Source organism: Somniosus microcephalus, chromosome 9, assembly GCF_052327205.1.
Source record: "Somniosus microcephalus isolate GS21.2 chromosome 9, FLI_Smic_1.0, whole genome shotgun sequence".
Lineage (NCBI taxonomy): Eukaryota > Metazoa > Chordata > Chondrichthyes > Squaliformes > Somniosidae > Somniosus > Somniosus microcephalus.
Window position 1 is genome coordinate 40,236,523 of NC_140995.1, and position 24,493 is coordinate 40,261,015.

The following is a 24,493-nucleotide window of genomic DNA, read 5'->3' on the forward strand; positions in this document are numbered from 1 at the left end:
GTCGGTGGGGATGTTGCACTTTTTCAAGGGGGCTTTGAAGGTGTCCTTGAAACGTTTCCTCTGCCCACCTGGGGCTCTCTTGCCGTGTCGGAGCTCTGAGTAGAGCGCTTGTTTTGGGAGTCTCGTATCGGGCATGCGGACGATGTGACCCGTCCATCGGAGCTGATCGAGCGTGGTCAAAGCTTCGATGCTGGGGATTTTGTTTGGCCTGAGCGAGAACACTGATGTTGGTGCGCCTATCCTGCCAATGGATTTGCAGGATCTTGCGGAGGCAGCGGTGGTGGTACCTCTCCAGTGCTTTGAGGTGCCTGCTGTACATGGTCCATGTCTCTGAGGCATACACGAGGGTGGATATTACTACTGCTCTGTAGACCATGAGCTTGGTGCCGAGTTTGAGGTCCTGGTCTTCAAACACTCTCTTCCTTAGGCGACCGAAGGCTGCACTGGCACACTGAAGGTGGTGTTGGACTTCGTCATCGACATCTGCCCTTGTTGACAGTAGGCTCCCGAGGTATGGGAAGTGGTCCATGTTGTCCAAGGCCTTGTCATTGATTTTGATAATCGGGGGGCAGTACTGTGTGGTGGGGGCAGGTTGGTAGAGGACCTTTGTCTTACAGATGTTTAGTGTAAGGTCCATGCTCTCGTACACTTCGGTGAAGGTGTTAATGATGGTTTGGAGTTCGACCTCCGAGTGAGCACAGACGCAAGCGTCGTCTGCATACTGTAATTCGACGACAGAGGAAGGGACGACCTTGGATCTGGACTGGAGGCGACGGAGGTTGAACAGTTTCCCGTTTGTTCTGTAAATTAGCTCCACTCAAGTGGGGAGTTTACTGAGGGTGAGATGAAGCATTGCTGCAAGGAAGATCGAGAAGAGCGTTGGTGCGATGACACAGCCTTGTTTGACCCCGGTCCGTACATGAATTGGGTCTGTGGTGGAACCGTTGGTCAGGATCACGGCTTGCATGTCGTCGTGAAGCAGGTGGAGCATGGTGACAAACTTTTGAGGGCAGCCGAATTTGAGGAGGACACTCCATAATCCCTCACGGTTGACAGTGTCAAAGGCCTTTGTGAGGTCAAAGAAGGCCATGTACAGCGGTTGGCACTGTTCCCTGCATTTCTCTTGTATTTGACGCGTGGTGAAGATCATGTCCATTGTGCTCCTTAGTGGACGGAATCTGCATTGCGACTCTGGGAGGAGCTCTTCAGCCACTGGGAGAAGGCAATTGAGGAGGCCATGAGACCATGAGGAGATTTAAACATAACGATGAGAATTTTACATTGGAGACCTTTGGGAAACAGAAACCAATGTAGGTCAGCAAGGACAGGAGTGATGGGCGAGCGGGACCTGGCGTGGAATAGGATAGGGGCAGCAGATTTTTGGATGAAGTTTACAGAGCATGGAAAAGAAAGAAAGACTTGCATTTATACAGCGCCTTTCACGACCACCGGACGTCTCAAAGCGCTTTACAGCCAATTCAGTACTATTTGAAGTGGAGTCACTGTTGTAATGTGGGAAATGCGGCAGCCAATTTGTGCACAGCAAGGTCCCACAATGTGACAATGACCAGATAATCTGTTTTGTTATGTTGATTGAGGGATAAATATTGGCCAGGACACCGGGGAGAACTCCCCTGCTCTTCTTCGAAATAGTGCCATGGGATCTTTTACGTCCACCTGAGAGAGCAGACGGGGCCTCGGTTTAACGTCTCATCCACCTCCGACAGTGCAGCGCTCCATCAGCACTGCACTGGTATGTCAGCCTAGCTTTATTGCACAAGTCTCTGGAGTGGGACTTAGAACCCACAACCTTCTGACCCAGAAGCAAGTGTGCTACCCACTGAGCCACAGCTGACACCACAAAGGAGGAGGGGAGGCTGGCCAGGAAAGCACTGGCTAGCCGAGTCTGGAGGTGTCAACAGCATGGATGAGAGTTTTAGCAACAGACGGGCAGAGGCAGGCAATTTACAGAGGTGAAAGTAGGCAGTCCTAGTGATGGAGAGGATATGGGGTCAGAAGCTCACCTCGGGATCGAATAGTACACCTAGGTTGCAAACACTCTGGTTCAACCCTAGACATTGGTCGGGGAATGGGATAGAATCAGTGGCAAGAGTTGTGATGAAGGTCAAACGATAACTTTGGTCTTCCCGATGTTTAACTGGAGGAAATTGCGGCTCATCCAGGACTGTGTGACGGACAAACAGTCTGACAACACAGAGGCAGTGGAGGGGTAGAGCTGGGTGTCACCAGCATACAGGAATCAAGGGTAGAACATGGAATGGATATCTTGGTTAAAATGATAGGCAACAGAGAGTACTTATAAGAAGTGAAAGAAGAAGAGCTTGAATAGCGACCAGTGGGGGTGTTCAGTGCTTGGACCCCAACCCATTTTAACGGCCGGAATACCAGAACTGAAAGCGAGATGTCAATCCAAAAACAGGGGAAACAATTGAGACAGAGACTGAAGCAAAAGATCTGCAAAGGAATGAGATTGGTTTTGCAACTGAGCAAGCGGAAAATTGCGTGTAACACTGATAAGTTACTGCATTGGTCAAAAAAGCGCGTCATCAGCACACAATGAATGGAATTGAATTGGTACAGAAGTAGGCTCATCACTTTCAATGTCCAAACAATATGGCAAGGCAATTTTTAAAAAAAGCGAATAAAATGCCATGGTATGTGGCTATGACAATAGACTAAGGGGGAAAAATTCGGTGGCTTTGCACCTCCCGTTAGCGCCCTAAGAGGGCGATAATGGGACGCAAAGCAACTAGCGCCCAGGCGCGGCGATGTTTGTGCCGCTCGCGAAATTGACCAGACATTTTGCAGCGGCGCTAAACACTACTGCCACGATCTCCTGCGCCTGCAGATCATGACGTCAGTCGAGCGTGCAATGCTCTGGTAGCGCCCGGGACCGGATATTGAGTGGCGCCCCCTGCCTTACCGCCTGCCGCTAGCAACGATAGGTTGAGGGGAACTTTTTGCAGTCAGAAAGGGACGGGGGAGCGTTATTTAAAGGCGATCGCTTCCTGCCTTTTTTTGTCAGCGACATTTTTGCACCACGCATTCTGAGAGACTTCTGGAGAGATTCAACGCTGTGTGAAGGAGTTTTGGGCACTGGGCAGCTCTTTGCAGGTTCATTTTGATTTGACCTTCCTTGCATCGATTTAGAAGAGACAATGTGGGCTGCACTCTGAGCTCTTTCCCTGGGCCTCTCCATTGTTTTTTCCAGCAGATTTGATGTACAGATCTCTCCAGGCCGAGATTCAAGTTTGCAATGAGTAGGGTGTGGATGGAGAGCAAGATCGACCCTCCCCTTTTAAGAACTGGCCGGCGCCAGTGTGTCTGTGTTCCATTGCTGACTGACATCACATGAGCTTCGCCAGCGCTCTGAGGTAGTGCCTCGCTCCTCGGCGTTAGCGCCTTAAGAGAGGTGTGTAGTGCCTGATTTAGCGCTCCAATCACCTCCAGGGGTGATAGAAGCCAAGTTTGCAGTTGGAGGAGATAATTAGCGCCAGGCGCTAAACTTTACGCCTGGCCGATAATTGCACCCCAAACGGGGCGATACTGAATTTCTCTCCCTAAATGTCTTCAGAGATTATGCAGAGGCTTCATAATGCAGTGATCAGAATATACTTGGACGTCTATGTTTAACTCAGATCCCCATGCCATAAAAAAAATACACACACACACACTCACACTCATGGGAATGTGTACAGAGAAGAGCAACAAGGGTAATCCCAAGTGTAGAGGGCATGAACTATCAGGAAAGAGTGGAAAAGCTCAAAGTCTTATAGACTTGAAAGGTGATAGTTAAGGGACGGAGGGGCGGAAACCTCAAGATACATTAAATATTAAATGGTATAGACAAGATGAATGCAGAATATTCCTTCAAAGTAAGCCAGAAAAGTAGAACCAGCAGACATACATTTAAAGGTACATTTAAAAACATATATAAATATCGGGAAGTACATCTTTACTCAAACAATGTAACCCCAGGCTGGGTAGGGGAAACAAAATATTAAGACCATTCAAAAAACAGTTGGCTATAATGGAAGAGCTGGGGTGGAAAGAGGAATGAGTCTCAATGGGCTAAATTGGAGCTCTTATGATTGAGATCGATGGATTTTTGTTAAGTAAGGGTTACAGAACCAAGGCAGGTAGCTGGAGTTAAGATACAGATCAGCCGTGATCTCATTGAATGGCGGCGTAGGCTCGAGGGGCTGAATGGCCTACTCCTATGATTTATGTTCCTAAATAGCCTTTCCTCATCCTTAACTTTTTGTTTGTGGATAAATATTAAGAGCGAGTGATAGATGGAATGGTTGAGGCTCAGATCACTGCTTCGTTTAAGGGCAAGTTTATAACTTCATGGTTCACAGCTGGACAGGGAAGAAGAAAATCGCACCCATTAAAAGACAGCAGGGTAAATTTAAGTCTTGAAATACAACTTGCACAAATACAAAAAATGTATTTACAACTGACTGATCTGACTTTGATTTAGGCAATTGGAAATGATTAGATATGGGCTGTATTAAATTTTAAAAAACACAAAACATAAACTAACCGTTTACTGTATTTTAAAAGTAAATGACGTTTCCTTCACAAAACACACACGCATGTCCAGCAACAATCGACCAAAACACAGCTTAAACAACTCATTGCTCTTATTGATTGTGTTTCAATTTTACAACACATGTCACAGGGTGCCTTGTATCAACCCTTGTGTTACCAATGTCTTGAACAATCTATAGCTCAAGGAACAATCTATAGCTGGAGAAACAACAGTGATCATTTCCACTGCTTTTATTGCTTGAAGCGAGAAAAATCCATCTCACTAATGCAATGTATTATCTTCCTGGTGTCTGATGGATTCTGCACACAACAGGAGTTTTTCCGCTGGTATGCTACACAAAGAAATTCCGATTTTAGATTTTTTTTTGTTTCTTTTCCCCTCAGGGAATCACATCAGTTGCCACATTAATCCATCCACTCCATTTTATTCAAAGAGTAATACTCTTATTTTTCTTAACCAATGTGCTCCTATAGCACCTCGAGCCCTACATAACGGGTCGGATTTTAACCACAGTGGGAAACCACTCAAGTGAGTGGATTTCCTGCCTGGCCGAGGCAGCAGGCGGTCATTAAGTGTCAGCCGTGGCTCAGTTGGGTATCACTGTCGCTTCTGAGTCAGAAGGTCGTGGGTTCTAAGACCCATTCTAGAGACTAGAGCATAAAATCTCGGCTGACACTCCCAGTGCAGTACTGAGGGAGTGCTACACTGTCAGAGGTGCCGTCTTTCAGATGAGATGTTAAACCGAGGCCCTGTGGAAAATATCAGGGCATCAGAGAGAATTTCTATCAAAAATTCTCACAAATATGCCCTGAATTCAGAAATCTGACTGACAACCAAAAACTCCCATTCCTACTGGGGGAGGAGAGAAGCTGTGTAACACTGGCGGCACACTATGTTACAGCTTGCCATGAACAGAGGGACAACCAGTAAACTAAGACAAGAGTATATATAAACAAGGCGAAAATATATTTATAAACTCAGGGATATACCTGTTTATACACTGTATGAATGGAACCGCGTTTATGTGTTCAACCATAAATGTATTTTGATGCTTTGGCAACATAAGATGTACCTTATCATGCCAATAAAGCGATTTGTATTGTATTGTATTGTATTGTATGCCCTCTCAGGTGGAGATTCTATTTTGAAGAAGAGCAGGGGAGTTCTCCCTGATGTCCTGGACCCAATATTTATCCCTCAATCACTAAAACAGATAATCTGGTCATTATCACATTGCTGTTTGTGTGCAAATTGGCTGCCACATTTCCTATATTAAAACAGTGACTGCATTTCAGAATACTTTATTGGCTGCAAAGCACTTTGGGAGGTAGTAAAAGGTGCTATGGGGCAAGTTCTTTCTTTCTTACTTACCTCTGGAACCCGGATCTGCTCTGGCCCAAATTCAGTGGCCTCTCTCCCCTGGCCATAAGGGGACTACCAGGTGTCAATGGGGTCGGAATACAATACAAAACTGTTCAAAATCTGCCACTAATGGGGCAATTCCACTCATAAAGGTCATAGGTTTGGTGCTGTGCAAAGTTGTAAAAATCTTATTTTTTAAATTATATTTAGTGCAGCGAAGAGTGCATTTATCATCCTGAGATAGAGTCATAGAGTCATAGAGTTATACAGCACAGAAAGAGGCCCTTCGGCCCATCGCGTCCGCGCCGGCCATCAAGCCCTGTCTAATCTAATCCCATTTTCCAGCATTTGGTCTGTAGCCTTGTATGCTATGGCATTTCAAGTGCTCATCCAAATGCTTCTTGAATGTTGTGAGGGTTCCTGCCTCTACCACCCTACCAGTGAGTTCCAGATTCCAACCACCCTCTGGGTGAAAAAGTTTTTCCTCAATCCCCTCTAAACCTCCTGCCCCTTACCTTGAATCTATGCCCCCTTGTTACTGACCCCTCTACTAAGGAGAAAAGTTCCTTTCTATCCACCCTATCTATGCCCCTCATAATTTTGTCTACCTCAATCAGGTCCCCCCTCAGCCTTCTCTGCTCCAAGGAAAACAACCCCAGCCTGTCCAGTCTTTCTTCATAGCTGAAGCGCTCCAGCCCAGGTAACATCCTGGTAAATCTCCTCTGCACCCGCTCCAAAGCAATCACATCCTTCCTATAGTGTGGCGACCAGAACTGCACACAGTACTCCAGCTGTGGCCTTACCAGCGTTTTGTACAGCTCCATCATAACCTCCCTGCTCTTATATTCTATGCCTCGGCTAATGAAGGCAAGTATCCCATATGCCTTTTTAACCACCTTATCCACCTGTTCTGCTGCCTTCAGGGATCTATGAACATGCACACCAAGGTCCCTCTGATCCTCTGTCTTTCCTAGGGTCTTACCATTCATTGTGTATTCCCTTGCCTTGTTAGTCCATCCAAAATGCATCACCTCACACTTTTCAGGCTTAAATTCCATTTGCCACTGTTCCGCCCATCTGACCAACCCATCTATATCGTCCTGTAGCCTGAGGCTTCCCGCCTCGCTATTTACCACCCTACCAATTTTCGTGTCATCTGCGAACTTACTGATCATACCTTTTACATTCACATCCAAATCATTAATGTACACCACAAACAGCAAGGGACCCAGCACCGATCCCTGCGGTACCCCACTGGCACTGCACTACCCTCATCCACACACCTAGTCACCCCCTCGAAAAATTCAATCAAATTGGTCAGACATGATCTTCCCTTGACAAAGCCATGCTGGCTATCCCTAATTAATCCCTGCCTCTCCAAGTGGAGACCAATTCTGTCCCTCAGAATTTTTTCCAATAATTTCCCTACCACTGATGTTAGGCTCACTGGCCTGTAATTCCCTGGTTTATCCCTACTACCCTTCTTGAATAATGGTACTACGTTAGCTGTTCTCCAGTCCTCTGGCACATCCCCTAAATAAGGCAATTATTAAGGCGGAACAGCGGCAGCTTTTCTCTGTTTACGATCTATTCAACACTTAAATTGGGAGGTAAGTAGATAATTCCATCCAAGATATATAAGCCTATGAGAAGATATGTGCAGACAAGAATCCAAAAGATACTGAATGGAAAACTCAATGAAAGAAAGACGAGCCACGATCAAAGCATATAGCTGCAATAAGAAAAACTGATGGTGAATAAAAAGAAATCACAACTAACATGATTAGGAGATGAGTTAAGTGTCCCATGACAAAGGGAAATCTTCAACAGATTAACAGCTGACAAGTGGCAATCAAGGCATTTATTCATCTCATACTGCAGGAATGCCATTACACAATGGGATACATAAAGATTTCCCGTTTTACTATAAATACAGAAAATCCAAGATAGTGAAATAAAACATATTGAAGCAATCACATTGAAACAAAACCAAGGACAAAGAAAAGGTTTTGAAAAAAATTCTGTAGGTCATGCATTGGGCGTTACCAAGTCACACAGCACAGGAAGGTTCTGGTTACGGTTACCACCAATCTTCCTGGAAGCTGCGCGGCCGTAGTCTGGAGGTCCCGTGCAGGCCGCTGGCCGGCTTTTAAATGCAACAAACCGCCCCCATGCGCGATAATTTGAATTCCCCACCATGACCACCCTGTTTGATCCTGAAATCTGGGCAGTAGCAATACAAAAGTGAACCCCAAAATTTCCTTTATTGCATTTATATAGCGCTTTTCACAACCACCGGACATCCCAAAGCGCTACACAGTCAATGATAGTACTTTTTGAAGTATAGTCACTGTTGTAATGTAGGAAACGTGGCAGCCAATTTGCGCACAGCAAGGTCCCACAAACAGCAATGTGATAATGCCCAGATAATGTTTTCAGTGATGCTGACTGAGGGATAAATATTGACCAGGACACCAGGGATAACTCCCCTGCTCTTCTTCGAAATAGTGCCCTGGGATATTTTACGTGCATCTAAGAGAGTAGACGGGGCCTCGGTTTAACATCTCATCTGAAAAACGGCACCTCCGATAGTGCAGCGCTCCCTCAGTACTGCACTGCAGTATCAGCCTAGATTTTTCTGCTCAAGTCTCGTGGAGTGGAACTTGAACCCACAACCTTCTGACTCAGTGGCAAGAGTGCTACCCACTGAGTCACAGCTGACACCAAAGGATATGGAGACTATCAAAGATGCACTGATTTAGCCACGGAACTATGAGAGAACTGGAGGTTGTGCATTCTGAGGCCATATGATCTGAAGGAAGTTGATGGACGTGGAGTAGAATCATCAGTGAAAGGATGGATAGGACTGGATGAAGAGTGGAGTAGTCCACTGATTTGAAGACATAGTGAGAGATGAGCCAGAGCCCACAGGAACCCTTGAATGTTACACAGAGTGAATTCTAACCTAAAAAAAAATCAGGTGAGTTGGGGGTGTGAGGGTAGTTAAAGTGTTAAAAATCAGAATCCCAACCTGAACACGCCCACTTCCAGTTTCAACCGAGGTGGAGGTGGGGGTGGGGGCGGGATATTCTCCCGGGTTTCCCGACTGCCTCGAAGCCTCCCCACCCCCAACCCGCCTTCCCCATTAAAATTCAGCTCTACAGCACAGAAACAGGCCATTTGGCCCAACTGTTCTATGCCGGTGTTTATGCTCCACATGAGCCTCCTCCTACCTTATTTCACCTAATCCTATCAGCATAACCTTCTATCCCTTTCTCCTTCATGTGCTTATCTAGCTTCTCCTTAAATGCATCAATGCTATTCGCCTCAACTACTCCTTGTGGTAGCGATTTCCACATTCTCACCACTCTCTGGGTAAAGCAGATTCTCCTGAATTCCCTACTGGATTTATAAGTGACTATCTTATATTTATGACTCCTTAATCAATGGTGGGATGCGGCGGGGGGAGGGCGGCAGGTGGGTGGCGGGGGGGGGGGGCTGTGGTCGAAGAGTCAAAGGACAAGCCATCAACTTCAACACCAATAGAGCAATTTAATAGGCAACTAGATAATCATGAACATGGGAGACAATATGATGGTAATTTACTTCAAAGTGCTTGGTACCAGACCCATCAAAGAAGGATCAGTCACTGACAGATGATCAAAGTTTCCAGTAAATTTGCTCCATCAACAAATAAAACTTCAGAATAATGGCCGTTATCCCGCCACCTGTTTAGTTTAGGATTTGGCAAAAAGATCCTCCAGTCTGTGGTCTGTGCCAAGTCGCAGTGCAAAGTTCTGGTCTCCCGATTATAACTGTGCACTGTCCTGGTGTCCATATTATAAAAAGGATAGAGAGGCACTGGGGATGTTACAAAAAAGATTTACAAATATGATACCAGAACTGAGAGGTTATAACTATCAGTAGAGAGGGAACAGGCTGGGGCTCTTTTCTTTAGAAATGTGAAGACTGAGGAGTGACCTGATAGAGGTCTTTCAGATTATGAATGAGTTCGACAGGTTAGACATAGAGAAGATATTTCCACTCATGGGGAGATCAAAACTAGGGGCCAAAAATATCAGATAGTCACCAATAAATCCAATAGGGAATTCAGGAGAAACTTCTTTCCCCAGAGAGCAGTGAGAATGTGGAACTCGCTATCACAAGGAGTAGCTGCGGCGAATAGCATAGATGCATTTAAGGGGAAGCAAGATAAACACATGAGGGAGAAAGGAATAGAAGGATATGCTGATAGGGTTAGATGAAGTGGGGTGGGAGGAGGCTCGGGTGGAGCATAAACGCTGGCGTAGACCTGTTGGGCCGAATGGCCTGTTTCTGGGCTGTACATTCTATGTAATTCTATGTGAAGTTATCTAATTTCATCCAAATCAGCCACATGCTGAGACCTGAGTCATATGGTGTGAAGTGTTACTGTTACTGTGCCATTAGCTGACGTTCTATTTATTGTTGATAGTTTGATTGCTTCGCTCTGAATACTGTGCAAGATTCAGATTTTACTAGTGTCAGAAAGCAGTGCTTCAGTGGTAAAACCTTAAAGAATAAGTTTTAATTAATTTGAATATTAGACGGTTCTAAAATATAGGCAGTGCATTGAGTTTTATTAAAGATGACATGTATAGACCACACTTGCTTGCCTCTAGGGTGTCGGCTGTAGCTCAGTGGTAGCACTCTCGCCTCGGATTCAGAAGGTCGTGGGTTCCACTCCAGGGATACTTGAACACAAACTCTAGGCTGACACTCCAGTGCAGTAGTGAGGGAGTTCAGTACTCGATGTTAAATCACGGCCCCGTCTACCCTCTTACATCGACGTAAAAGATCCCACAACACTATTGGAAGAAGAGCAGGGGAGCTCTCCCCGATGTGCTGGCCAATATTTATCCCTCAACCAACATCACTAAAACAGATTATCTGGTCATGATCACATTGTGGGAGCTTGCTGTGCGCAAATTGGCTGCCGTGATTCCTATTTATAACAATGACTACACATAAAAATACCTCATTGGCTGTAAAGTACATTATTGGGATGTCCCGAGGTAATGAAAGGTGCGATATAAATGCATCATCTCATGGCATAATACAAATATCCCCAATTTATACTCCATTTATGAAAGTTACACTGAACATTGAAAAATGTCTCATGGCACTTCAGAGGCACAAGAAGAATAATGGACAACAGAACCGAACTTCTTCCATTGGAAGTGTCTCTGTATTATAGCCTGGTGCTATCGCGGCCAGCTCTGCCCCATTTATATGGTAGGAGTAGATTATAGGCCCCCTAACAGTAGTTGTAGTGTAGGGCAGAGTATAAATCAGGAAATTAGAGGTGCATGTAACAAGGGTAATACAGTAATCATGGTGGACTTTAATTTTCATATAGACTGGGCAAACCAAATTTGCAGTAAAAATACAAAGGATGAGTTCATAGAATGCAGTCAAGATAAGTTTTCTAGATCAGTATGTTGAGGAGCCAACTAGGGAACAGCCCGCTTCCTGTAATACCTTCTCGTGCAAGCGCAGGAGATGCAACACCTGCCCTTTTACCTCCTCCCTTCTCACTGTCCAGGGCCCCAAACACTCCTTCCAGGTGAAACAGTGATTTACTTGTACATCTTGCAAGTTACTATACTGTATTCACTGCTCACGATGCGGTCTCCTCTACATTGGGGAGGCCAAACGCAGATTAGGTGACCGCTTTCCAGAACAGCTTCGTTCAGTCTGCAAGCATGACCCCCAAGCTTCCGGTTGCCTGTCACTTTAATTCCCCACTCCACTCCCACTCTGACCTCTCTGTCCTCGCCTCTTACACTGCTCCAATGAAGCTCAACGTAAGCTCGAGGAACAGCTCCTTATCTTTTGATTAGGCACTTTACAGCCTTCTGGACTCAACATCACGTTCAACAATTTCAGACTATAACCTTTGACCCTATTTTTTCACATGGCAGCTGTTGATGATTCTACTTCTCCCATTTACACCTCTTCTAGGCTCATCTTTTGTTTCTTTACTTGTTCCATTACCATCTCCTTTTGCTCTGTACAATCGTTCCAGTTTTTATTTTTATCACTCCTGCCTTCCATCCTATCACAGACCTTTCCTTTTGTTCTTTCCTCCCCTCCCCTTTCCCTGCCCCTGCATCTGCTTAAAATCTGTTACATCTCTAAATTTTTCCAGTTCTGATGAAAGGCCATCGACCTGAAACATCGGGCTGGATTTTGATACTGGAGGCGTGTAGGAGGCGGGACTACAACTTTTGGGGTTGTAGTCCCGCCTCCATCGAGTTGTGGCCAACCCACTCGATTTTCACTTGATTGACCTTGTTGAGCCCGCCCAGTGGGCTCAGCAGGTCAATTAAGGGCCACCCGGCAACAGGTGACGTCACAAATTGACATTTCATCTGTCAAGAGCTTTTGACAGATGAAATATTAGCGTTTCACAGTTCTTTGAAGCTGTCAAACACTGACAATCTGTACACTAAGTTTATTCCTTCCTCTCAGGCTGATTTAGAGATCTCTCCAGAACAGAAAGCTGAATGCTGCAACTTTTGACAGCTCGCGGCCATTCTGCTTTCTGTGCCGGTGAGATGAGGGACTCCCGAGACCTGAAGGAAGGAAGGCTGTAAAGGTAAGTAAAGGTAAGTAAAACTTATTTAAACACTTTACACACACCAAACACACTTACCTCTGCACTCATGCACACACTCACTCACCTGAACACCGGACATCTCGAACCCTCCAAGTCCTTCAGCCTGACGGTCCGCCTCGCTAACTTGCCGTGGTTTGGAGCCGTTGGGAATCCCACACTTCAGGGATAAAAGTAGGGATTAGGCAAAACTGCCTGTTAACTACCTGTTAACAGGCAGTTAATTGGCACTAATCCCCTTCCCGCCTCAGGGAGGCGGCTCCCAGCACAGGTCGGGTATCCGCCTCCTTTGAAACTGGCATGGAGGCGGGATGGGTTCGTGCCCCCCGATTTTGTGATTTTAACCCCCCACACGCCTCCAATTCCGCCTCAACGGCCCAATGAAAATTGAGCCCATCAACTCTGTTTCTCTCTCCATAGATGCTGCCTGACCAGCATTTTCTGTTTTTATAATTAGGGAACAGGCTATTTTAGATCTATTATTGTGCAGTGAGACAGGATTAATTAATAACCTTGTAGTAAAGAAGCCTCTGGGGAGCATTAATCACAATATGTTAGAAATTTATGTTGAGTTTGAGAGTGATTTAGTTAAATCCGAAACTAAGGTTAAATCTGAACAAAGCAAACTACATAGGTATGAGAGGCAAGTTGGCTAAGGTAGGTTGGGAAACTGCATTAAAAGATATGACGGTAGATAAGCAATGGCAAACATTTAAAGAAATAATTCATAATTCACAACAAATATACATTCCCTTAAGGAATAAAAATCTCATGGAGAAAACCGCGACTAACAAGAGAAGTTAAAGATAGTATTAGATTAAAGGAAGAGGCTTATAATGTTGCCAAAAAGAGTGGTAGGCCTGAGGATTGGGAGGATTTTAGAATTCAGCAAAGGAGGACCAAGAAATTAATCAAGAGAGAGAAAATAGAATGAGCGTAAACTAGCAAGAGATATAAAAAGATTGTAAAAGCTTCTATAGGTATGTAGAAAGCAAGAGATTAGCTAAAGTAAACACGGGTTCCTTACAGGCAGAGACAAGATAAATTATAATGGGGAATAAGGAAATGGCAGAGGCATTAAAACAAATACGTTGTATCTGTCTTCACGGAAGAAGACACAAAAAACATTCCGGAAATAGTGGGGAACCAAGGGTCAAGTGAGAATGAGGAACTTAAAGGAATTAGTATTAGTAAAGAAGTAGTACTGGAGAAATTAATGGGACTAAAAGCCAACAAATCCCCTGAACCTGATGGCCTACATCCTAGGGTTTTAAAAGAAGTGGCTACAGAGATAGTGAATGCATTAGTTTTGATATTCCAGAATTCCCTAGATTCTACAACAGTCAACGCGAATTGGAAGGTTGCAAATGTAACACCGCTATTCAAGAAAGGAGGGAGAGAGAAAACAGGGAACTACAGGCCAATTAGCCTGACATCAGTAGTAGGGGAAATGCTAGAATCTATTATTAGGGACGTGGTAACAGGACACTTAGAAAATCATAATATGATTAGGCAGAGTCAACACAGATTTATAAAAGTGAAATTGTGTTTGACAAATCTATTAGACTTTTTGGAAGTTGTAACTAGCAGGGTTGATAAGGGAGGATCACTCAGAGGGTGGTGAACCTGTGAAATTCTCTACCACAGAAGGCTGTGGAGGCCAAGTCACTGAATATATTTAAGAAGGAGACAGATAGATTTCTAGACACAAAAGGCGTCAAGGGGTATGGGGAGAGAGCGGGAATATGGTATTGAGATAGAGGATCAGCCATGATCGGCAGAGCAGGCTCGAAGGGCCGAATGGCCTACTCCTGCTCCTATTTTTCTGTTTCTATAAGGGGGAACCAGTGGATGTGGTGTATTTGGATTTTCAAAAAGCATTCAATAAGGTGCCACACAAGAGGTTATTACAGATAATTAGGGCTCATGGGATTGGGGTAATATATTAGCAGGGATTGATGATTGGTTAACAGACAGAAAATAGGGAGTAGGAATAAACGGGTCATTTTTGGGTTGACAGGCTGTAACAAGTGGGCTACTGCAAGAATCAGTGCTTGGGCCTCAGCTATTTACAATCTATATTAATGACTTAGATGATGGGACCGAGTACAATGTATCCAAGTTTGCTGACAATACAAAGCTAGGTGGGAAAGTAAGTTGTGAGGAGGATGTAAAGAGGCTGCAAAGGGATATAGACCAGTTAAGTGAGTGGGCAAGAACATGGCAGATGGAATATAATGTGGAAAAATGTGAAGTTATCCACTTTGCTAGGAAAAATAGAAAAACAGAGTATTTTTTAAATGGTGAGAGATTGGGAAATGTTGGTATTCAGAGGGGCCTGGGTGTCCTTGTACACGAATCACAGAAAGTTAACATGCAGGTCAGCAAGCAATTCGGAAAGCAAATAGTATGCTAGCCTTTATTACAAAAGGGTTGGAGTTTAAGAGTAAAGACGTCTTACTGCAATTATATAGGGCCTTGGTGAGACCACACCTGGAGTACTGTGTACAGTTTTAGTCTCCTTACCTAAGGATATACTTGCCTTGAGGGAGTGCAGACTAATTCCTTGGATGGAGGGATTGTCCTGTGAGGAGAGATTGAGGAGCCTAAACCTATATTCCCTAGAATTTAGAAGAACGAGAGGTAAACTCATTGAAACGTATAAAATTCTTACAGAGTTTTACAGGATAGATGGTGGGAGGTTGTTTCCCCTGGCTGGGGAATCTAGAACTAGGGGTCACAGTCTCAGTATAAGGGTTCGGCCATGTAGGAATGAGATGAGGTGAAATTGCTTCACTCAAAGGGTTGTGAATCTTTGGGATTCTCTACCCTAGAGGGCTCAGTCATTGAGTATATTCAAGGCAGAGATCGATAGATTTTTGGATATTAAGGGAATCAAGGGATATGGGGATAGTGCGGGAAGGTGGAGTTGAGGTAGAAGATCAGCTATGCTCTTACTGAATGGCTGAACAGGCCGAATGGCCTATTCCTGCTCCTATTTCTTAAGTTCTTATGACAGATTCAACAGCAATCGTAACTCCGCGTGTGCGATATTCATCCATGCACAGGTGCTCCAAAGTAACAAACACGAACCTTAAAGCAACTGCGGATTGGTGCGAAGTTGAATTTGTGACTTTGACACAGTCTGCCTATGTCCACAAGTGTCGGCAGCAGCGGTGAACATGCACTGCTGGCTTGTGATGGAGCGGTCGGCCCATCTCCCGTCAGATCCAATGAGGACGCAACTTGTGTGCCACCCCCAGCAACCAATAATCAAAGTCGCCAGGCAAAACACTCTCTCAGGGAATGTCTTGGTGCCTTTGATGATACTGGCATCACCAAGTTTTCTTCACAGAGTTCACATTTCCGATGATGCCTTTCTGTCTCAGACAACGAAGTCTTGGGTGGTAGCGCATAAGAGGCGATAGCTGTTATTTCCTCTGGCTGGGGAGTCTAGAACAAGGGGCATAACTTTAAAATTAAAGCTGAGCCGTGTGGGGGTGATGTCAGGAAGCATTTCTTCACACAAAGGGTAGTGGCAATCTGGAACTCTCTCCCCCAAAAAGCTGTTGAGGTTGGGGGTCAATTGAAAATTTCACGATTTTTGTTAGGCAAGGGTATTAAGGATTACAGAACCAAGGTGGGTAGATGGAGTTAAGATACAGATCTGCCATAACCTAATTGAATGGCGGAACAGACTCAGGCTGAATGGCCTCCTCCTGTTCCTATGTTTCTACGATAGCGAATCGGCAGCATGTTTTGTACGCCGCCTGATTTTCTTTTCCATTCGGAAGGTGTGTGAAACGGGTTTCTGATTCGCTCTCTTCCATTTTGCTAGCATCCAAGACAAATTCATGCCTCAACATCTCTAAAGTAAATAGTGTACTATATTCTAGCATTGTGACCAATGTTCCCTCTAAGGTCCCGTGCAGGCCGCTCACCGGCTTCTCCATTGTAAATACGTGCAAGTGTTGAAATTTAAAGGGACCACGCACTAAAAGAAACAGGCCGCATGGAAAAAAGCACAGCTTACAGGGGACATTGATTGTTACTCACCTCGAGGTATAAATTATTCTTTATTCAAGAGACTCAGAAGGAAAAGTGTTGAAATGCATACAGAAGCCAGAATAAGTGGTTTATATTGAAATTATTACTGTCGCACATATCTCTGCTCCGTCTTCATATTTTCTCCTTCCTCTCTGGAACTATTACCCCAATAGGAGGTGGCGCCAAGAAACTCAGGCCCTGAAGTCTCCCAAGTGCTCTTTCTTCATATGTCAATCTAGACAATAACTGTCTGTTGGCTGTTCAACCATGTGGGGTTGGGACATCTCAAGTTAAGTCTGATCCTGTCCTCCCAGTCCGACACATGCATGCTCTTTCTAGCAGGGATCGCAAGGCTCGCAATCAGGAGCAGGGATTACGCATTATTTTTCCCTCTCCCTGTCTCAAGGGCACTCGGACCAATGCTTCTTTTTACCTTGATCACTTCAGTGATATTAATTTTCAAATATATTGACTTTTTGTGGCCTTTTCACATCCTGAATATTAAGCCTCTGCCCTAAAATGCACAGACACCAAAAACCAACAGACTTAGCATTGATTGCTATACAACTGGAGGAGTGATAACAGTTCCAGGTCAGATTCTTGCATTGTTACAAGCCTAGGTTACGATATGGTAAGGTGCCTGGGTTACAATACGGTAAGGTGCCTGGGTTATAATATGGTAAGGTGCCTGGGTTACAATACGGTAAGGTGCCTGGGTTACGATATGGTAGGTGCCTGGGCTACGATACGGTAGGCGCCTGGGTTACGATATGGTTGGTGCCTGGGTTACGATATGGTTGGTGCCTGGGTTACGATATGGTAGGCGCCTGGGTTATGATACAGTAATGGAATATAGAACATGGCAAATGGAATATAATGTGGAGAAATGTGAAGTTATCCACTTTGGTAGGAAAAGTAGAAATGCAGAGTATTTTTTAAATGGTGAGAGATTGGGAAATGTTGGTGTTCAGAGGGACCTGGGTGTCCTTGTACACGAATCACTGAAAGTTAGCATGCAGGTACAACAAGCAATTAGGAAAGCAAATGATATGTTGTCCTTTATTACAAGAGGATTTGAGTATAAGAGTAAAGACGTCTTACTGCAATTATATAGGGCCCTGGTGAGACCACACCTGGAGTATTGTGTACAGTTTTGGTCTCCTTACCTAAGGAAGGATATATACTTGCTATAGAGGGAATGCAACTAAGGTTCACCAGACTGGTTTCTGGGATGGGGGGATTGTCCTATGAGGAGAGATTGAGGAGACTAGGCCTATATTCTCTAGAGTTTAGAAGAATGAGAGGTGATCTCATTGAAACATACAAAATTCTTACAGGGCTTGACAGGGTAGATGCAGGGAGGATGTTTCCCCTGGCTGGGGAGTCTAGAACCAGGGGTCACAGTCTCAGAATAAGGGGTCGGCCGTTTAGGACTGAGATGAGGAGAAATTTCTTCACTCAGAGAGTAGTGAATCTCTGAAATTCTCTACCCCAGAGGACTGTGGAGGCTCAGTCATTGAGTATATTCAAGGCAGTGTACGATAGATTTTTAAATATTAAGGAAATCAAGGGATATGGGGATAGTGCAGGAAAGTGGAGATGAGGTAGAAGATTAGCCATGATATAATTGAATGGCGGAGCAGGCTCAAAGGGCCAAATGGCCTACTCATGCTCCTGTTTCTTATGTAAGGTGCCTGCGTTAAGATACGGTAAGATGCCTGAGTTACGATACGGTAAGGTGCCTGGGTTATGATACGGTAAGGTGCCTGGGTTACGATACGGTAGGTGCCTGGGTTACGATATGGTCAGGTGCCTGGGTTATGATATGTTAAGGTGCCTGGGTTACGATGCGGTAAGGTGCCTGGGCTACGATACGGTAAGGTGCCTGGGTTACGATATGGTAGGTGCCTGGGTTATGATATGGTAAGGTGCCTGGGTTATGATATGGTAAGATGCCTGGGTTATGATATGGTAAGATGCCTGGGTTACGATACGGTAGGTGCCTGGGTTATGATACGGTAGGTGCCTGGGTTATGATACGGTAGGTGCCTGGGTTATGATATGGTAGGTGCCTGGGTTACGATATGGTCGGCGTCTGGGTTACGATATGGTCGGCGTCTGGGTTACGATACGGTAGGTGCCTGGGTTACGATACGGTAGGTGCCTGGGTTACGATACGGTAGGTGCCTGGGTTACGATATGGTAGGTGCCTGGGTTATGATATGGTAACTTGTCTGGGTTACGATATGGTCGGCGTCTGGGTTACGATATGGTAGGTGCCTGGGTTACGATACGGTAAGGTGCCTGGGTTGCTATACGGTCGGTGTCTGGGTTACAATATGGTAGTATACGGAAAACAATGAAATCCAAATTAATTTCAACATTGTTATTTATGTGTGTAGCACCAACAAGTATTGCAGCAAATGGTTTCATGATATGTCATATTGATATGTCATGGCCAATATCACATTGCTGTTTGTGGGAGCTTGCTGTGCGCAAATTGGCTGTCGCGTTTCCTACATTACAACAGTGACTACAATTCAAAAGCACTTCATTGGATCTAAAGCACTTTGGGACGTTCTGAGGTTGTGAAATGCGCTATATAAATGCAAGTCTTCCTTTCTTTATTTTGTATTGTCACTGTATTTTGACACAGCTATTGAATGAAACACTACCTCCTAAAAACAAAACAACTACTGCAACACTGCACTCCAGAATGAAGCATATATAACAAAAAAAAATCATTCAAAAGGTGTGCACAAACTATGATAAATCCCAACTAAGTTTCAGTGTTCTATTTTGGGAATGGAAAATACTTCAAACTGAAAATAGACACTTCAACTTTGATAGCAGCATCATTATTGAAGTCAAAAGACATTAAGGGCTGGATTTTGCCGGCGCTCAGAGGGTTGGTTTGGAGGCGGGTCCGCTGTCAAAATAGCAAAGATTGACATCGGGTAGGAAACCGCTGAGACAATTGAGAGCATTAACTGGCTTGTTAACAGCCAATTTAATGCTATTTTAAGGCTGCCTTCCAATTTTACGTGCTCCCCCACGGGTTACCCGTTGCTCAGGGAAGCCAGCTCACCCTGGCGTGAGTTGAGTCTGCTCTGATGTAACTGGTAAGCTGACAGCTGCAGAAGTGGTGTAAAGGATGCCATGTTGCAGATGGTCAGTTTCAGAGCACAGAAACTGTTGGTTACTGCATTTGGAAGACATATAGAGATTTCTTTAGCTTGCAAGTGTTTAGAGCCAACTGTATGTCCGGTGCCACCTCATCGGAACAACCTCTCTCGCCACCTCATCGGAACAACCTCTCTCACCACTGACAGATCGCTTCTGTCACCTCACCTGCAGCTGCCATCTATTGCAGCAACATTGGTGCCCTTGAAACTATCTCACCTTGCTCCTCTGATTCCTTCCACAATCAGCCCCAACACCAACATCACCAGGCACACCAACATCACCAACCTTCTCTGCCATCACCTGATGCTGCACAGGACACAGGTCATCAGCCCCTGACAACATTGCTGCCTGGAAGGCCAGCGATGGCATCACCATGGCCAGATTTACTTCACTTGACCATGTAAACCCTGGTTGCCACATGTGCGCCAGGTTGACACCATCCTACACCGGCACCGTAAAGCATCCCTTTAATGTCCAAGCCATTCCATGCACACTTATCACTATAACAGGGGGTGGGTGGTGGGGCCGGGGGCATGGAGTTATATCTCAACATTCACTGGAACTCAATAAGACACTTCTCAAGGTGCGCTCAAATCTGTCCAATAAGGTGAAGTGTTGAAAATATAGATTTCACTGTATGACAACACATTACCAGAAACTTCACATGAACATTGGCTAAACTTCTCAAGTGCCTACCCTTGTGTGATGTTAGTTGGTATGCTTGCATAGGATGAGGGTGAGTGCGATGGGTGGCTAGTGAGATGGGGACATGATAATGTAGATAGAGAGGGATAGGTGGAGGTGCAAGTTGGTGTGAGTAAGGATGTGCAGAAGGGTATGGAAGGCAGAGTGATGGGGATGTGTTGAGTGGTACAGCAGGATGAGGTTGAGTGTGGCTTTGCAGTAACGTTTCATGATCTACTGAGATCATTGAAAGGTTGGCGTCACTGCAGCCAGGTACTCCTGATGACATCCCTGCTTTTGACCTCCTGTGCAATGTGCAACCAGGCTGCGTTGGTGTCCTGAGGAGGTCCCTTCCGCCCTTGGAAGGGAAGAGAAGCTCCCTGCGTGCCGTAACTCCCTCCATAAGCATATGGAGGGAGTCATGGGAGAGCCTGGGTGCAAACGTCCACCTTTGTGCAGTGCTTGCCAGTGTTTGCAGCACCTCAATGCTGTAAAACACTGACAGAACAACTGTCAAACTCCAGGTGGCCGTGGTCCCTTTAATGAAACTGGCTGATGATATGTCATCAAATGACGTCATCAGACCCGCTTCCTGTTAATTGGCTGGGAAGCCCGCATGACAGAGCGGCTGCAGCCGGGAGCGGGACCGGACCCGGCAACCAGCTATCCCGCCACAATCTCGACACCGTTGAGAAAATCCAGCCCTAAGGTTTAGAGCAGACACACGGCATGAGCCTGTTTTTTGCTAAACACACAATTCCCTCTTCCGATCACTGGAGGAGGCAACCTCTGTGACCTCGGGAGTTTACACCATAAATGTTAGGCTAACAAAGGCTGGGATTTTATACTGTTAATTTTCAGAGAATTAGTCCCTCTGTACTTGCTAAACAAGCATTCCCTTCAACATGCTGATGCCATTTTAGAACCGTCAGTGCAGCAATAAACTAATTGTCTCCCAATCCTTGCCATCTACAGCTCTAGGAAACATCTCTTCATATACAATACACACTCTTCATTGTGCTCCCCTGTGAATGCAGCGTGCTCCAACTAACCTTGCAGTAACATTATTTATTTAACACCGCGGAATACCCTGGAATGTTTTGTTGATTTGAATCCAGATAACTATAGACACAATAGAGAATCATAATACTTCTTATGGCTGTATAACTATCATTGACAAAGGGCAGCTATTAGAATAGGCAGATGGCACACACAAAAGCAGATAGTAACCCATCTTCAGCGAAGGTATAATAACATTTAGCCAAGTGCAGTCTACAACTGGCTTCTTAATGCATTTTGCATTGAATGGAGAACTATGAAAGCTGGAAATTTTGGGTTGCATTTAAAAAAAATGTTACTTTAAATATTGTGTTTTCATGCTGAAAATATTCCTGCAAGTAAAAGCAAAGGGGGTCTGAGATTGTGAGTAGTTAAGATGCTAATGATAAGATGCTCTCCCCTCACAGACTGCAAACAATCAGCCTGCCTCAGTAGCTGAAAAACACATCGAAACAGGCGACTTGGCCCCACTGGTGTTTATTCTCCACACGGTCCTCTTCCCAGTCTAATTACCGCTTCCCATCCTGCTTCCGGATCTCTCTATTCCCTTCTCCCTCAGGTCTGCACCAAGCCTCCACTTAAATGCATCAATGCTCTCTGATTCAACCACTTCATGTGGCAGCGAGTTCCACATTCTCAGCACTCACGTGTAAGGAAATTCCTACGTAATTCTTTTTTTAATGTTAGCGGTTCTCTTATATTTATGGCTTCTTATAACACTTGAGACCCACATCACAGGAGTGGCAGTGGTGCAATGAGGCTGATACATGTTGGCCTCTCCCGGGAATGTTCCCTTTAAGCGGTGTGGCCGAGCAGTGCTCCTCCCGCGTAGGCTGCTTGCCGGCTTTCCAATGGCAAAAACCGCGCAGGCGCAATAATTTGAGTGGGCCTCACGGCCCGTTAAAGGGCCCGTGCACCAAAAACAGATTAACGGGAACATTGCTCCTAGGATGTCAACACCTCTGCTCATTCTCCACTCTTGCAACCAATACCTGCCATGGTGCCATCGTTAGCCAGGCTAGACTGCGAATAGTATGGAGAGTGGTTTCAACAATTCATAAACTGGAGGACTGGGCCTTGTTGCTGATTCGACACTGATCTTGCACAATGGGAAACCTGGTTTCAAATCCAGCTCAGACTGATGGCCTGAAAGTTAGTTGTCTCACCTGGAGTTAAAAGGCTAATGGGCAATCTCTACTCTGTTCTCAGCTAACATTACCCGACAGCGTATCACTGCCATTAATATGCGAAGAATTTTCAGGAAATTTGTAGTCTCACTCCGAGAGGGAAGAGGCAACCTATTGCAGGAAATGTTGGGGTGGGGGTGAAAGGTGCCCTAATACACTAGGGTGTGTCTTAGGCTGGCGCTAAAGTGTTCTGTAGGGCAGAGTACAGAGAGCTTTACTGTGCCTGAAGCATTATTACTGACACTACGCTGGGGGGGATTGTCACTGACACGGGGGGGGATTGTTACTGACACTGGGGGGGATTGTTACTGACACTGGGGGGGATTATTACTGACACTGGGGGGATTGTTACTGACACTGGGGGGGGGATTGTTTCTGACACTGGGGGGATTGTTACTGATACTGGAGGGGGATAGTTACTGACACTGGGGGGATTGTTACTGACACTGGGGGGGATTGTTACTGACACTGGGGGGGGATTGTTACTGACACTGGGGGGGATTGTTACTGACACGGGGGGATTGTTACTGACATTGGGGAGATTGTTACTGACACTGGGGGGGGATTGTTACTGACACAGGGGGGGTTGTTACTGACACTGGCGGGGTTTGTTACTGACACTGGGGGGGGGATTGTTACAGCACTGGGGGGATTGCTACTGACACTGGGGGGGATTGTTACAGACATTGGGGGGATTGTTACAGACAATGGGGGGGATTGTTACTGACAATGGGGGGATTGTTACTGACACTGGGGGGGATTGTTACTGACTCTGGGGTTGATTATTACTGAAACTGGGGGGATTGTTACTGGCACTGGGGGGGTTGTTACTGACACTGGGCTGGGGGAATTGTTACTGACACTGGGGGGGATTGTTACTGACATTAGGAGGGATTGTTACTGACACTGGGGGGGATTGTTACTGACACTGGGCTGGGGGAATTGTTAGACACTGGGGGGGATTGTTACTGACACTGGGGGGATTGTTACTCACATTGGGAGGGATTGTTACTGACACTGGGAGGGATTGTTACTGACAGGGGGGTTTGTTACTGACACAGGGGGAGATTGTTACTGACACAGGGGGATTGTTACTGACACGGGGGGGATTGTTAATGACACTGTGGGGGATTGTTACTGACACGGGGGGGATTGTTACTGACACTGGGGGGGATTCTTACTGACACTGGGGGGGATTGTTACTGACACTGGAGGGGGTTTGTTACTGACACTGGGGGGGATTGTTACTGACACTGGGGAGGGATTGTTACTGAAACTGGGGGGGGGGTTGTTACTGACACTGGGGGGGATTGTTACTGACACTGGGGGGCAATGTTACTGACACTGTGGGGGATTGTTACTGACACTGGGGGGGATTGTGACTGACTCTGGGGGGGATTGTTACTGACTCTGGGGGGGATTGTTACTGACACTGGGGGGGATTGTTACTGACTCTGGGGTTGATTGTTACTGACACTGGGGGGGATTGTTACTGACACTGGGGGGGATTGTAACTGACACTGGGGGGGATTTTAACTGACACTGCGGGGATTGTTACTAATACTGGGGGGATTGTTACTGACACTGGGGGGGATTGTTACTGACACTGGGGGGGATTGTTACTGACACTGGGGGGGATTGTTACTGACACTGGGGGGGGGATTGTTACTGACACTGGGGGGGATTGTTACTGACACTGGGGGGGATTGTTACTGACACTGGGGGGGATTGTTA